General features: G+C 40.9%; 1 protein-coding gene across 3 annotated transcripts in view; it reads left to right on the forward strand.

Annotated features, from left to right (window-relative positions):
- Window positions 1–15,665, forward strand: part of ANKRD6 (ankyrin repeat domain 6) — an 86,893-nt gene continuing 71,228 nt past the window's right edge. For 2 of the 3 annotated variants that reach the window (XM_066547474.1, XM_066547477.1), the window contains exons 1-2: window positions 1–78; window positions 420–552. The gene's annotated coding sequence lies outside the window, so the exon portion shown is untranslated. Of the gene's footprint in view, window positions 79–268; window positions 332–419; window positions 553–15,665 lie in introns of those variants that run through there. The other variant, XM_066547475.1, reaches the window with a different exon arrangement.

Consider the following 15,665-nt stretch of genomic DNA (forward strand, 5'->3'; position numbering starts at 1 on the left):
CCGGCGGCGGAGGCGCCGCTGGAGGGGCAGAGCGGAGCCCGGCCCGGCGGGAGCGGCGCCGCTGGAGGGGCAGCGCAGGTGAGCCCCGCCGCGGCTCCGTGTGCGGCTGCGGCGGCCGGGGGAGCGCGGGGGGCCCGGGCGGGGCGGGGGCGCTCCCGGCGGGGCCGCACAGGTGATGGCGGAGGTGGCCGGGCTGTGGCGGGGCCGCAGCTGGGCGCGACCGCGGCGAAGCCAGTGCCCCCGAGCGGAGTCGTGACAGTGTTCCCGTATTGCAGCCCGGGGAGGGACCCCCCCAGTCGGGCAGACACGGACCCTCCGGGATGCCGCGCAGGTACAGGAGCCTGTGTCGACGTAGGGGCTCGCTTACAGGTTTGGGGGTGAAAATGAGGAGTCGTAACGCTCTTGTTCCAACTTTTAAGGCCGCATCTGATGAGAAATGGAAATCTGGCTCAAAGTCATCCTTCCTGTTGTTGACATCACCTGAAAACTCCGCTGGAAATTTTTCCACTAGTTTGCTGCAAACATCGCCTCCTCCCGAGGTCTCAACACCTTGTGAGTACACACTGGCTGCTTGTTGAGCTCTGATTGTGGAAATCCATGGCTACGGCGTGTCATTGTTCTGCAGTGTTCTTTTTATTGCAAGCATTAATAAAGAGCTTATCGTGCCCTGGGGTGTTGTGTGTATTACAGCATAGGCTGTAGACAGCGCTCTGTTTTCTTAAAAAGTCATAACCTGTATCTTCATGTTTTTATAATTATATGTGAAGCGATTATTTGGGTTTCTGCTTGGTATTTCTGCAATGCACATGACCAAAAGGACATGTTGTCTGCTACTGATACATTTTGTTCGCAGGGAAAACACTGAGAGAGTTAGAAAGTAGCTTGCTAGTAGGTGGATCGCTGAATTTTTGCCCCATGAGTTGTTTAAATGAACTTAGAATGTCCTACCAATGTTAAAGGAGTAATTGGGAAGATCGGCAAGTCTGCCTCTGTCCAAAGTCAGAAAAATGTAACCATGTCTTAACTCTTATGCAGCTTTGGTTAGGCATGGATCAGATCCCCTGGCAGGACTGTTTTAGTCTATGGGTTATTCTGAGGAGAATGTTATTTACTTTCTTTCAAGGTGATGTGTCAGGCTGTGCAGCTAGTTTTATAACAACTTATTTTGGCAGGCTCAAGTTTCAAGTATTGTGTAATCTTCATTCTCCAGATAGTTGGAAAACAAAGTGTTTCTGGAGATGTGTGATTACATGTAAGATCTGCAGTTGCATTGCAGACCACAAGACATGGTGTAATGACTCTCCTTCAGAACTTCATAACAATTTCTGAGCAGAAAATGCTCAAAAATAGTTAAATACACTGCATGTAGCAAAACCTGCAGTTGGGTTGCTACATAAAGTATTTACATGCCTGGTGTGTAGATGATGTATGCCTGTTTATCCATGAGGACCTATCTGCAAGGGTAAATGGGAATTGTGTAGCAGCTCTAGTAATGTCACTGCTTTTCTCCCTGTTTGTTTTTTGTTTTGTTTTGTTTGTTTTGTTTTTTTTTGTTTGTTTGTTTGAAAATAAACTAAAAAAAATTTAAGAAGGACTTTTATGGTAGTATTCAGCTGGGAAGTTTTCACTTTCCCTTGCTACTTAATATTTACCCAGACAGTGCTACCAACCTCATATAGGAGACTGGCTTTGAACACAAGAAATGAAATAACCAGTAAATGATTGGCAAAAATAAAGTGGAAACTCCCTGATCATGCAGGTGCTTTCCTTCAAGATTTTTTCACAGAGGTCCTTTCTTTTTTGAGGAACAGAAATTGTGAGAAGCTGTCTGCACTAGTGGGGCTCCCATGTTGGCTGATGTGATGTAGTTCCAGCACCAGGCTCAGCATCTTGCCCTGTTCAGGTGGCATGTTCTGGAGTTCAGATTATCAAATTTACCATGTTCTTGGACTAGATGAGATGAATGATACCTGAGTAAATCAGGTGCTTGTAGGGTGTGGTGGTGAGCAATTGAGCCTCAAGCTGCATTTCTCCATGTGTCTTTAGCTTCACCTCTGTTTGACTTTGCCAGTGAGTCATGTTGTGATGTAAAAGACCTTACTGTCCTTTACTCACTAAATCTGTATAACAGGATGAACAATGCTTATTGGTTTGGATAGGTGGTGTACCAATGAACATTTTTAAAGCACTTCCAGGTTCTTAAATTAATTATACTGACATCTATATTTATTCTCATTAGTTTCAGATGTGCACTTTCTCTTTTTCTCTCAACAGTTAGGACTTTGGATGAACTTGCAGAGAACTCACAGTTGTATCTTTTTATAGAGATATATCAGTACAACAGGTCCCTGGAAGTATTTTATTTAAAACAACAATGAGGTGCCTTATTTTATTGGCAAGATTGATATAGGGAGATATTTGTCAAAGACATAAATTGATTGAAATTGCTTTGGGCAAATAAAAATTTGAAATAAGTGTTTTTAGTTCCTTTTGTTTATTCAGGAACTAAATATGTGACTTTAATGATCCAGCTAAAAATAGAAGGTGCAGAACTGCACTTCAGAAAGACCTTAATTCATAACAGCAAGGGGCTAATTTTCTTCCCTGTCTCCTATACAGCTATTTTGATCCTAAAAATATCCAGAATAGTTTCTGAAGTACAATACTAGAAATATTCTTGCATACCATTGCTAACTTGTGAACCCTTTAGGAATAGCTTAGTTACTTGGCTACTCCACTCCCTGTTAGCAGGTGCTGCTGGAGAATAGTTTGTTACAGTTCATTGACAGCAGTTGTGAGAATAGTGAAATCCTGAAATACCCCATATCTTGCTGTGACCTGTCACTGAATTATGTGTACTGGTCTCTTTCCTTTTGTTTGTATTTGGTTTATCTCATGCAGCCATTCAGAAGACTGCTGGATTTGTGAAGGCAGATGTTCCAAATTTAGGAAGAGTCAGAATAAATATGTGGAGTTCTTATTTTTTGCATAGCCTTCAAACACATGAGTGTTGGGATGTTCCCTGTGCCTGGGATGTTCTCTGTGTGTTGCTTCCTTTGGCAGGTAGTGGATGACACAATGATGCTTTGTATTCAAAGCTGCTGGTTTGGCCAGACAGGTATTTTTCTTGTTTTCTGGAAAACACTGAGGTCGAGTTGGAGGCCTGAAGGTGTTGAGAGTGAAGCAGGAAGGATACTGTTGGTGTGCAGTAGTTTGATACCAAGGTCAAGAATGCTATCAAAAAAACCAATGATGAAATGAGTGTCAATTTAGGACACATTTTTAGAGGTGTGTGATAAATGAAGCATTAAGGCTGCACAGGACTTTGAGGCTAAAAGCAATCTAGTTTATTACCACTAACAATTAGTTGGGTATATCCTGTTGCCATAAATCAATCCCCATTGGATGGCCTAATGGATACAGTACAACAGCTTGAATTCTTGCATTATCCAGATGTGGAGAGGTTGTCTTGGTAGCCTCAGTGATGTACTTCTGATGGAATACCAAATGCACAGGTAACTCATGATACAATGCAGGACTGTAGATTGCTGGCTTGCTCTTGCATGGTTTTACTTTTGATCTTTTGGCAGAGATCCTGCTGTGTATCAAATGTAATTAAAGGTTCTTGGAATGAACAGGAAGATGATTTCTTCCAGCCAGCACTCGTGTGTGCCTGCTGTCTCCTCTGTGGCTCTCTCCTTCCCACTCCCCACACCCAGTGCTGCTCCTCCAATCCCTAGTGCATCTCAGCCAAGCCACAGCCATGAGGGGGAATCTGGCTGTGATTAGGGATGGGATTTGGGCACATCTGTGGCAAATGGTGGATCTATCTGATGGCAAGTGGTGGGAGTATCTGGTGTAGATGCCGGCTAGATGGAGCGTACTGGGGCTACAGGGTAGCTGGGGTGTGATGTGCTGAGCACAGGTACCCTAGTGGAATTGCCATAATCCTGAAGAAAAAATTATATACTCCTATGCCAGAAAAGCCTAGGCTGTTTAATCTTATGTCATGATCAAAAGCATTTTTGGAGTATTCTTCAAATCATTAAATCATACCTCCTCCAAATACTGGATTTAATTAAGCTTCTTGTAACAGCTTATGCCTTTCTCTCTCTCTCATACTTTGCCACCTTCCCCACCTAAACACCACCCACTTTGAGAAGTGACCACTGAAGATACAGGTTTTGTGTGCATGTCTTGGCATGCTGTTGGACAAAAGCATTTTCATTTGCATTATGGAAAATGCATTTGGAATGGATGAAAATTAGTTCCTTAAGGGTATGCATCTTCATTGTGTCTGCATTGCAGTGGGATAATTCCTTTTCCACTTTGACATGCCAATTGCTTTCAGCCAGTCAGGAGTATTTTCTGTTGGTTTTAACAGCATCTGCAATGTGACATCTTGGGAAGATCTGTTGCTAGGTCTATTTATATTGTGCCAATACACTTCTGAGTTAAAGTGCCCTAAATTGTCTCAGTTGGGACAGTCACTGAGGAAAAGTGCCAGCCTTATAAAATAAGAAAGCGCCATGAATGTATGGTAATTATATATGAGCTTAATATTTGAGTAACATTTTAATAGTGTTCACAGTGAATCATTTTAGGTATGATTTACTTCTACTCAGAGTTTGATGTCTGTCTGTGCAACAGATGCAGAAATTGCAGCTGTTTCAGAGTCTTGGGCAGGATGTGATCTTTTCACTGTTATCATTACTGTTCCAAATAATTGCACTAATAACTGCCAGGCAGATTTGTTGCTTAACTCAGTATTTAGTATTTTGTAAAGCTTACATATGAGTAATTTTCCTTCATTTTCTGTCTGAGCACTTTTGGGATTTGGCTATGTCTGGCTGAAGTCTTTCAAGAGGATTATGGGATGGAGGGAAGGGGGGGTGTCTTTCTTCTGGCTGCAAAATTATCTGCCTGACATCTACAGTTTTCATTGATGTTATTGTTCTGGTTTGAATCCAGATTTTAAAAGTGGAGCATTTTCTTATCATTTTTTTATAGACTTTGCAACAGCTCCTGAATTCTTGCAAGTATATGGTGGTGTTTTTTCACAGCTTCTGGATAAAATCTGACCATACTCTTTCAATGTGCTCTTTTTTATTATTATTTTTAAGTTTATGGTGGTTTTTAATGTTTATTTTTAAGCTTATGGGGTAAGTATTGCTATGAATGGCAGACTCAGGTGTGGAGTAAGCTTAAACATGAGTTTGAAGTATGGTATTTTATTAATGAACAGTCTGCTACCAAGTTGGATTCCCTTCTTTCTCTGTAAGACTACACTTAATCAGTTTGAAAGAGACAGATTTTAAGAAACCCTGACCTGGCATGCACTGGGTGAGGCTGTCATCCATTTCACTTATTGCCTGGTGTCTTGACAGACAAGTGGAGGTGCCCTGCAGGCGAGCAGCTTCATTGCCAGCATGCCTGATAAAGCAGAACTGGATTTGGAGATGAGTGAGGACAGCTCAGTAAAGAGAGGGTGTTGATCTTGGCTGCCTTAGTTGCTGCTAGCCTCAAAATAAGCAGGATCAAATTTAATTTATTTAAATTCTAATAATGTAAAGAGTTTTCAAAAACTTCAAAAACTACCAAGTGACATAGATGCTTTTGACATAGTTGGAATAACAGAGTGCCTAACCTTAGCAGCTTCTCTGTGTGACCATTTTTTACAAATCATACTTTGGTTGAAGGCAGTGAGAGGTAGATATCTCTTGCTGACTAGGACAGGACTGTCTGGCTGGGGAGATTTCCTTCAGCTCTTCCATCATTGTGGCCAGGAGCTGAGCAAGTCCAATGGCTGCAGGAATGATGAGCCTGGCTTGGAGGTGTGGGTGGATGGTGTCATGGTCAGCCTGGCCAATTCTCATCTCTAAGCTGGCTGTGTTTCATTTACAGGGAGAGATGACACATAATCTCTTTAATGCCTTTCACTCCTGTAGGGCATCCATATCAGTGACTCTGTCAAACTGAGGAGGGAACATGAGTGAATGGGAAACAGCCTGAGAAAATCAGAGAAGAAAGAACAAATGACAAATATAGCTTGAAAGTTGCTATTTGATAAGAAGAGCTATTTCTTCTCACTTGTTTTGAGCTTGAAATATGCTGGTTTAATCTGATGTCTTCTAGTATTTCTCCAACCTGATTTTCTTCTACTTCATTATCCTACCTTTAATTGACTTATGTTCTCCTTCCTGGAAACTTTTCTAGTTTTGCTAAACTTTTTTAAAGAGGAGAAGGCCAGACTTACAACCCACTGTCAATCCAGGATTTCATTCCTGAATCATCCCAAGCCCATCATTATGCATATGAAGTTGAGGTGTTTTTTCCCAGCCCAAATACCAGACTGTGTTTTAAATGGTATTGAAATCTACCAGCCCTTTTTAACAGTTGTAATCTTTCCCTGTTCCCTTGTGATTCATTAGTGGGTGTAATGACCACAATATATGCTTAATGCAGATGGCTGCAGGCTTAGTGTTCTTCTCTTGGGAAGACTGACCTTGTACTGTTTATTTCCTGTCTCACTGGTTCTCTATACAGATGAGGACTTTTCCTGTTATCCTATGACTGCCTAGTTTTTATAATACTGGGACTTTTTTTATGCGTTTGTTTGGGGTTTTTTTTCCCCTTTTAAGCAGCCTTCTTTCCTTTGGAGGGAATCTTTGGGGATTGGACATGAGTTATTGGGAAATAACTTCACATCAGTGCAAGTCTGTCAGCAGGCTATGTGTACACTCACCACAAATGTGAAGCAGTTTAACTTAAACCTCTGTCTTGTGTCCAAATAATCAACATTCAGCTCCATCTAATCTACATTGCAGTCACATCCCAGCTTGCTTCATAAAATTTTAAGTTTCAGTATTCTGTTTGGGATTTAGTTTTGGTTAAAGAGAACCTGCGTGCATTACAGTAACTCATTTCTGCTTCTCATTCTTCCTACCTGTCAGAACAGGTTGACTGTTTCTATATTTAGCTCTGCTTTGTTTATTCATCCTTTCTCAATAAGAATTTTGCACTTTGTTTACCTGGAAGCAAGATGGGTCCCAATGTGAAAGTGAATGGCTGAATTAAAAGAGGGGTGTGAATGTTTGCACTAAGTAGTGTGCCATATCAATAAATCAAAGCAGAATTTGCAGGCATAAGCTCTGAACTGAAAAAAACCCTAATATTTTAAGAAATTGTTCCCAGATTCATTCCCAGTCTCCATACAAGAGTATTTTAGGTCGAGAAAAACAAACCCAATTATTTTTCTGCCTCCTTTCTGTTCCCTTTATCCTTGCCCACCAACACATGGTTGAGAAGTTTAAAAGCAAACTTCTGGGTTCCATATTCTTTCAGAGAATTTAGCCTTTCATGTCTATAACTGCAGACATACAAATGAGGAGGATGCTGCTGCTTCATTTACTAGAACTGTGCCAGTTTTTCTTCTTTTTGTTTGTAATCCTGAAAGTAGGATACATGGTATGGAAGACAGAAACATATTCAAAATCAAGTTTACAGAACTTGAATACATGTATTTACAGCTTCTAAGAATGACTTTTTGGAAAAGTTGTAATAATATGAATTAGCTTACATATCATATGTGGGTATGTACATGCAGCAAATGTCTGCATATACTTAGATGGGGTGAGCTGGTTTTGGTGAGTAGACACACCAAGAAAACAGGTAAGGGTGCATTCAGAAGAACTGAGCACAGCACTTGAAAGAAAAAAACAAACCAACATTTTAAAGGTTTATTTGTTCTCCTCACAATTTTAAATTAAGACTCTCTCCTTGATTAGGCTGAAATAAGTGTTGAGCTACTCAGGAGGCTGTGGTGTAAAGCTAGTTTTGTCTGGGACCCATTCTCAGTCTTTCCCAGACATGGAATAAAGAGTGTCAGTGAAATGGAGAACTTGCTCTGTGTTTCAGTCCTGTGTAACTCTCATGAAACACAGGATACTCTGCCTTGGTAGAAAAAGCACTAAATGTGCTTTTCAAGTAAGCTAAGCCAGGGAAGGTTATCAGAGGAGAGTGACACTATGATGGAATTTCTCAGAACATTAGTAAATATGTGCTACAGTGTTTCACACTAAGATGAAGGATTTTTCTGTCATTCTATGGAGCTGTATACTTGTCATCTTCCCCAAAGTACTGAGATTTTGGAAAGGATTAACTATATAGGCAGTGTCTTAGTTTGATGGTTATCAATAAAGTCACATTGTAAGTTTTAATATGGCTGCAAGCAGCTGTTGTATGTCTGTCTTTTTTGCCTGTAAAAAGCAAACTGACCTTCAGTTGATCAGTTGTCATTATTCAAATTTTGAGAATGAGTATCCACTCTTCTGCTAACAAAAGTTTTTAATGGTTTGTCTATGTTAAGCTTAGCTCAAAATACATATGGTGTTTCAGGGAAAACAGAGTCAGGCAAAAGTGTAATGCAAAAGTTAGCAGATTTTACCAAGTACCATTTGAAAATCACTTCCCTTCTGCTCTACAAGTGGGATTTTCAGGCCTTGCTTAATTAAGGATCAAGAATAAAGTGATACTGAAATAATGACTATTTTAAAAATTCCCAGATTTGTACTCAAATAACAGTATGGTCCACAGAGAGGTAATTATCAACAAATTAGGTGTATCAAAATTATAATTAATTTAATATATTACATCTTGGAAGGGTAGAACTGAAAAACAAAACCTTCAAGTAGGTTTTGCATTATTAGATAGTTTAAAGATGGATGCTTATTATCCTGTTCTTTTAAAATTTTATGTTGTATTTTGTATCAGTAATGCTGGATCAAAACCTGATTTCCCTGCTTCTGTGGCTGATCTCATTCAGTTCCATGACTGTTTATGTGAATAAGACTCAAAGAATGTGGCTTTGTATGAAAAATATCCTCCCAGAGGGAGTTGTAGTAGGCTCACACTTAATATAAAGGGAAAAAAGACAGAAGTGAATGTTTATGTTTCATTGTCTTGTTGTACAATGATTTTCAGTGAAGTTTCATATTCCGTGAAATTAAATCTGTAGCCAAGATAATATGATATTGGACAATTTTTATAATTCAGCATGCAGGTCTGTGCTGTTGAAACAAAAGGCTGAGTGTTTTTAGGTGCAGATAGCCTGCCTTAAAGAACGTGTTGCCAAAGAAGTTGCAGTGCATTTTCGATAATGTTGAGCAGAGGGATAATTGTGTGCTCTGCATGGTGTGTTACAGTCATAGGAGTAGTTAACAAGATAAAGAAAATCTCAGCTTTCTCTCTGTTTACAAAACTGGCCTTTCTGGAAGGACTGGAAAACAAGAATACAAATATATAATCTGCTTGCCTTCTCTTTCTACCCCTCCTTTTGCCTCCCTGTGTTGAGCCAAAAGTATATGGGAAGAGTAACTGTAAGAAAACAGCACTAGAGTCAGTCCTCCTCTTCCTTAGTTTTCTATCCCTGTTTTATACCTCACTGGGAGCTGGTGGTTGTGAGGCAACTGCAGCTCCCCTGCTCCCCTGATTAGGTGTGATTCAGTCCTGTAGTGCCAGGAGAGAGCAGAACTCCTCTGTTAACTCCTCCTTACTCACACTGCAGAACCAGCAAATCCAGAGATGGAGCAGCAGAGCTCAGGAGTGAAGTTTGATCCTGTCTGCACTCAAACACCAATGTGTGCTTCTACCATATTAGGCCACTCCTGTGATTGTAAGGTAATGAGGATATCCTTGACCCTTTTACCATTTAATTTTCCCATTTTCTTTCCATTCTGTGCCACTTCTAAAAGCTCTGCATTGTTCCCCAATTTCATCTTCCCCCCTCTTTTGTCCCAGTACTTTCTTATCATTGATTAGAGAATAATCTGATTTTCTTTGACCTGTTCCTCATTTCCTACAAATCTCCTGTTGTTTTGCTAGTTGTGCTCCTAACAGTGGTTAATAAGTGCTGAATCAACACTTAGAACCCAAAAGAGATGTGAATAGAGCAAAAGGTTTTTTGACAATCCTTTAAGAAAGAATTTGTGAGAGAATGAAAAAGAATATGTGTCCCTCTTCCATACCTTTCCAGGCCATCTTTATAGATCAGTTTGGTCATGACACATCTTCCAAGGCTTTTTAAAGGCTTTATGTTCAGTATTTTCTTCCTCATCCTATCCTCTAGCCTTTACCTGTCTCAATTTGCAATCTTATTTTTTCTGCTTTCACTTCAACTCTAGTATTGTTTTGGGTCTTGGGGCATGTTTTTCCATCTCTGACTGCTTTCAGCTCTCTCTGTTCCAACATCAGTAGCTTATGGGCTTTTCTGGTTGCACTTCTGGCTTTGCTAGGCTTCCAGTCCTTACCAGTGTGCTGTTTTTTTGATAACAACTGACCACTGTGTTTCTTGGTAGGAGTGATGGTTAAGGAATATCTATTTCTGTCTTACTGGACAGGAACTGCCACCTTCTTGAGATTTCTATTGTGTTTTTCCTGTATGTTGTAAAAGTGAAAATGGAATCTCTTTCAAAAGGGTATCCTCAAATACACGAGGCACAGGGGTGCTGAGCTTCATAAGGGTAGGGAAGGAGATGGCCATGAGGAAAATCTGCATGTTTCTGGGAAGATGGTCCAGGAATATGATGTCCCTCTAGCATGATCCTGCTCCTCTCTGTTTCTCTGTCATCAGGTTTGGGATTTTTTTTGTTTCTTATTTCTCTTTAGGACCTGGGTAGCCTTTGTGGGCAGATAATGTAAAATGATCTCCATGTCTTAACACAATCTTGTATGAGCTGGCCCCTTGTAGAGTATGAAGGAGACTCAGATATACTGAGATTTCAGAATATTCATTAACTATAAAGCAGATACACTGACCTGCATGATCCCTTTCAGTACTCAGAATAGACCAAAGCATCTATTTTGACTGAAGACAAATAAAAAACCTAAGGAGAATGAAATGGATGCAACAAATAGCATCATCCTCCATGGTTCCTGTTAGTGGCTGACCAAGGAGGTGCTTGTACTAAGGGATCTTGGCTTTACCAAGGTGCTGTAGGTAAGCCCATGTAGTAACACATTTCCAGGTTTTCCTTTCTTTCAGCCTGTGGGAAACATCCACAAGCATTAAGAGGCTGAGTGCCTTTAAAGCCAGTTGCAGTTCCCAGAGAGATGGCTTCCACTGCAGGGCTGCTCCTTTGGCTTCCTGCAGTGCCTGGGAGCACCCAGGGGAAAGGAGGGGATCAGGGGGCAGTGAAGGGGAGTGGGGGTCATTTGTGTTCACCTTGCACTCTCAGCTCTCTGTACCTGAAACAAGTACGAGTATTTCTGGATTATGAGCCTGTGACTTCTTGTGTGCAGCCATGAGAGCAGAGTCTTCCCTGGGAGCTGAGGTTTCTGTCCTACAGGAGGAGAAGCTTTTAAGAAATGCAGTCTCTCTAGCATAGTTTCTTGAAACACCTAAAATTATATTAGTGGTGATCCTTTGAATCTGTACAAAGAGCCTGCTGGTGTAGGAGATTTTTATTTTACCTGGTTGGGTGTTGCATTTCAGTGCAGCAGATGGCATGTGTGTGACAAGTGCCCTTTGGTAAGAGAGTAAACACAGCAAGAAATACGCCCCAAACCCCTGGCATTTTCTTAGGCCTTTTATAACATCAAAGCACCCTTGTGCAATGCTCATTTCAGTCACCTGATGCAAGAGCCAAGGTTTTGTGATAGCTGCTTTCTTCTGTTGTTCCTGTGTTAGTACAGCTGGCAAGATTCTCAAGATACAGAGAAGAGCAATGTGAAATTCAAGGTGAGATGTGTTAACTGAGCCATAGCCTGAGCTGAGAGAGATTAACTTCAGTTACTTGTCCTGGAAGTATTTTGTGTTGATGCATAGGTTTTTAAAATTAGCTGAGATCCTAGTTTGCAATGTAAGTAGGATAGGATGGAAACATGATTTTGTTTATTTTGGGCTTGGTGGGGAGGCATTCCTCATGAATCAAATGCTGAGTTGAGACTATTGCTCTGCATGGCTTGCACAGAACAAATGAAGGAGGACATTTGGGAACTGGGCAGCTGTTCAGTTGGGTTGGAACAAAAGAGCCCTGAGGCAGGGAATAACTTTTGTTATCTGACTGAAATTCCCACCAGTGAATTTCTGCATGGAGTGAGGAAGAGTCTTCTGCAGAACTTGCAAAGAATTTAGCAAGTAATAAAGACAGCACAGAGGGTGCCCACAATCCACTGAGAGATCCTTCAGCTCCATGTCTGCCAATGGTCCAGGCAAGAGGATCAGAATTTCCATTGTTTTGTTTACATTACCTGTTTGGAGATTACTCACAAACATCACCTATACAGATACAACTGTGAAGGGCAGCTTGACCTTGTTGTATTACAACTTTATAGGGGAATTTTGATTACTTTTTGCAGATACTGTTTCTTATGGTAGCCTTCCTTCCAGAATAACTTAGGGAAAGTCTGTGTCTGTGTGGTATCAAACTGTCTCTGACTTTGATAATGGTGAGTGCATTAAAGATCAAAGTCTTATTTCTGTGGAGAATCAAGTCCCTGGTCTGGTCCCCCAAGTCCAGAACCTGCTCTATTGGTATGGCATATCCCTTTGGTCAGTTCAGGTCAGCTGTCCTGGCCATGCTCCCTCCTGGCTTCTTGTGCCCCTCCTCACTGGCGGAGCAGGAGACCCTGAAAGGGCCTGGACTCAGGGTAAGCACTGCTGAGCCACAACTGAAACAGCAGCGTGTTACCAACATTGTTCTTACACTAAATCCAAAACACAGCAATGAACCAGCTACTAAGAAAATTGGCTCTGTCCCAGCTAAGACCAGGACAAGGAGAAGGTGTAACAAGAGTAGGCAGGGTGTGAAATGGACTGGTGCAGCTGAAGGCTTTGTGCAGATACTTCTTCAAACCAATATTATTCAAACCAATGTCAGGACTGTCTTCAGACTGCGTTTGCATAAACTAAACTTACTCTTGAATTCTCATTTTGTAGTGTCTGAGTCAGCAAATGTGTCCTACTACTGTATTCAGCCCAGTATGTTTTAATGAAAAAATGGTCTTGTACCAAAACTGCTGCTGTCATTATTGTGCAGTCTGTCCCAGCATGTGGCTTTTCTCAAGTGTAACTCTCCTTCTTCCCCCAAAATCTACAATTGTGAAAGTCCTACTGGCCTGCCACCACAGGTCTGCAAAGAACCCAAGGGCATTTTGAATGAGAATTGCTTTAGAATTCCTGCTTGATTTATGAGCTAAAGAAAAAAATAATCACAGAAACATTATCCTCTTACCTGTTAAAATTTTTTTCTTCAGCTTTATGGTGATAACAGCTTAACTTTTTGCAAATGGAATAACCAAATGTTTACCTGTTTTCCACTTAGAAATATAGACGGTCTTTGCTTAAATGCAAGACAACTTGAGAGAAAAGGAAATGGAATTGTAAAGGACTAGAGGTCTTTGTTCTAAATTGTGGAATAAATAGACATTCAGGGCCTCAGAATTGGATGTTGGCTGAATTTTTATCCCATAACTTGTCTTTGAGAAATAATGCTGAAAATTTTTTTAGCAGTTTACTGTACTTTTCTAAGGAGATTTTTGTAACTTGTACAAAGTGAGACAAACATGGCAGCAGGTCTTTGCTTTTGGTTTTCTCTCATCAGCCCACCAGTGTTAATGTATGCACCTCCTTCTTTCTTTTGATCAAGACTACGTGACAGCCACAGAAACAAAGCAAGTACATTCATTCTGCACTATTTATATTTATGCATTCATAATCATAATTCATAAGCATGTTCACAGGTATAGAAATCTACTCCAGCCCATGCTGAGGTCACCAATTACAACAGGTGCCCTAAGTCTTATCAGCATCTTCACTGCCTTTCAGAAAGTGCCAAACCTGTTCTCATTTATGCTGCACTCAGCCACTAGATGTAATTTCTCACTATTCAGTAACACCTCCCTCTCCTTTCCCCCCCTCTAAAAAAAAAAAAAAAAAAGCTTGACTCCCAACATTCCTCTCATGTTTTACAAATATGTGTGAAAGTCTGTGGCAAGAAGCTGACTCTGCTCCTCCCCACTAGCCAGTCCTCTTCTGCTGCCTTGTATGCTTGTGTCTTCCAGTGCTTATTCCTGTAGTTAAGGTGCTGGAGGAGGTGTGTACTGTGGTTTTAAACACCCTTGAGTGCAAGTCCTGTGCAGCATTAGCATAGGCAAGTGGTATGAGAGAACACAGAGGCAAGGGGTACTCCTGGATATTTGGGTTTGGTTTTCCACTGCTTTTATTTAAAAAGGAAATTAAACATGAAAAACCGTAAGAAGAGAATGCTGTGGTGTAAACCTTAAGGACATCATTGAGTATTTGCTGCTGTGTGGGAGAGGTGGCCTGTGTGGTGCACAGGACAGGCAGTGCTGGGCAAGGCTCTGGAGAGGTAAGAGTGCACTTTTGTGTGGAAGCCATGACCTGGAACCCAAAGCAGGCTCGCACCATCGGGAGAAACGCTCGACTAATTCTGGCAGTTCCTGCTCTCTCTATGATTTGCTTTGCAGCTTTACTGTTCATTAACTCCTCCTTGGTGTTACATTAATCCAGGGCAAACAAGTTCCTTAGGTTTCTTGTTGCACTCCCAAACAAACACATTCATCAAAACTAGGATAACTTTCTGCACATACCTGACTTTTGCTGTGTTGTTTTGCATGCACTGACACTGCACACAAGTCTGAAAAATATGTTTTCTTGTTTTAATACCTCTGTAAGTACTACACTGAGGGGTTAGATCTCCAGGGAAGTTTGTTTACACTGCACTAGCAATGATCAGTTCACATGAGTTTAAATCCAAGGAATGAAACATTATTATTATTATTATTATGTTGTTGTTGTTGTTGTTGTTGTTGTTGTCCCTTGTATGGCCCAGAGCAGAGCTGTGTCTGAAAATGCAGAGAAAGCATTCTTTCAGAGGAGACTGCCACTCTGTTGCAAAGGTTGCCCAGATGCCAGGTCCAGTACTCGAAAAAGACATTTCTTGCCCATATTGGTTCTGCTGACTTTGTTTCAATCTCTTAATTGGTTTTTATAAGCTTTGAATCAGAGCAAGAAAGAACAATATTCTTCTCATAAAAATGGTAGTAAAACCTTCTGCCACTTCTGAAGTGAATTTCTGTGTATCCTCATCCCAGCAAACTAACATGGAGTCTAGCAAGGAAACTTGTCAAATAGAACTTTTCCTGACCAGATGAAAATACAAATCTGTTGTTCTTAATCTCCAGACCTAGTTTATATAAGAACTCAGATGCCTTGTAAGAGATCAGCTACAAGACTGTTGATGCAAAATTACAAGTATTGTTCTTGTGTGTAAGCAGTTTGTCAACATAACTGGAGGTACCAAAACAGAAAAAGTGAAAATAAAACTGTACTCACCAAGGGGATAGTCTTGCTCTGCTGATGCTGCTGACAGAAGTTGTGCTGCGTAGGACAGGAACAGGATCGATTTCAGATTCTTCATTTCTTTACCCTCTGCTGCTTCCTGCTGAACTACCCTTTTTTCCCCCCAGTAGCCTGAAACACATTCCAGAAATGTCTGTGTGAGGTAGAAGAGTAAGAGTGCCAAGGCTGCTGATGAATAAGAGACTTTGTGATGAATCTTGTAAAATTGGACCTTTTCATTCAGAGAACAGTTCTCAATTACTGAGACTTCTGTTGCCTTCTTTTGAATTGCCAGGGAGAGGAG

The sequence above is a fragment of the Molothrus aeneus genome, chromosome 3 (genome assembly GCF_037042795.1).
Source record: "Molothrus aeneus isolate 106 chromosome 3, BPBGC_Maene_1.0, whole genome shotgun sequence".
Lineage (NCBI taxonomy): Eukaryota > Metazoa > Chordata > Aves > Passeriformes > Icteridae > Molothrus > Molothrus aeneus.